Below are 474 nucleotides of genomic sequence, written 5' to 3'. Positions count from 1 at the left end.
GAAAACCAGATTTGGGAGGATGAAGGTGAGGAAAAACCCTTTGAGCTTATCTGCTAGCTTTCCCAGGGACTTGAGTCTGCACGGCATGTACAGCCTGTAAGCCGCTGACCTGACTGTGATTTTCTTGCTTTCCTTACTGAGTCTTGGTCAAGCTCTTTTAGAGATTTTGGTAAAACTTTTACTTTTGCCCAAGACATATCAATATCTTTTGATAAAATTTTGCACGAAGCTTTTATCTCCAAACTACCCTGCTACGGCTTCTATACTGACCATTCTATTGCTGTCGTTTTAGACAACCACTGTTCTTCTAAATCTATTAACAGTGGCGTTCCTCAAGGTTCTGCTCTGTCATGCACTCTCTTCCTATTATTCATCAATGATCTAAGCCAAACTTCTTGCCCTATCCACTCCCACACTAATAATTATACCACCCTACATTTTTCCACGTCTTTTCAGAGACGACCAACTCTTCAG

The sequence above is a fragment of the Portunus trituberculatus genome, chromosome 12 (genome assembly GCF_017591435.1).
Source record: "Portunus trituberculatus isolate SZX2019 chromosome 12, ASM1759143v1, whole genome shotgun sequence".
In the NCBI taxonomy this organism is placed as follows: Eukaryota; Metazoa; Arthropoda; class Malacostraca; order Decapoda; family Portunidae; genus Portunus; species Portunus trituberculatus.
This window is presented reverse-complemented; position numbering follows the sequence as displayed.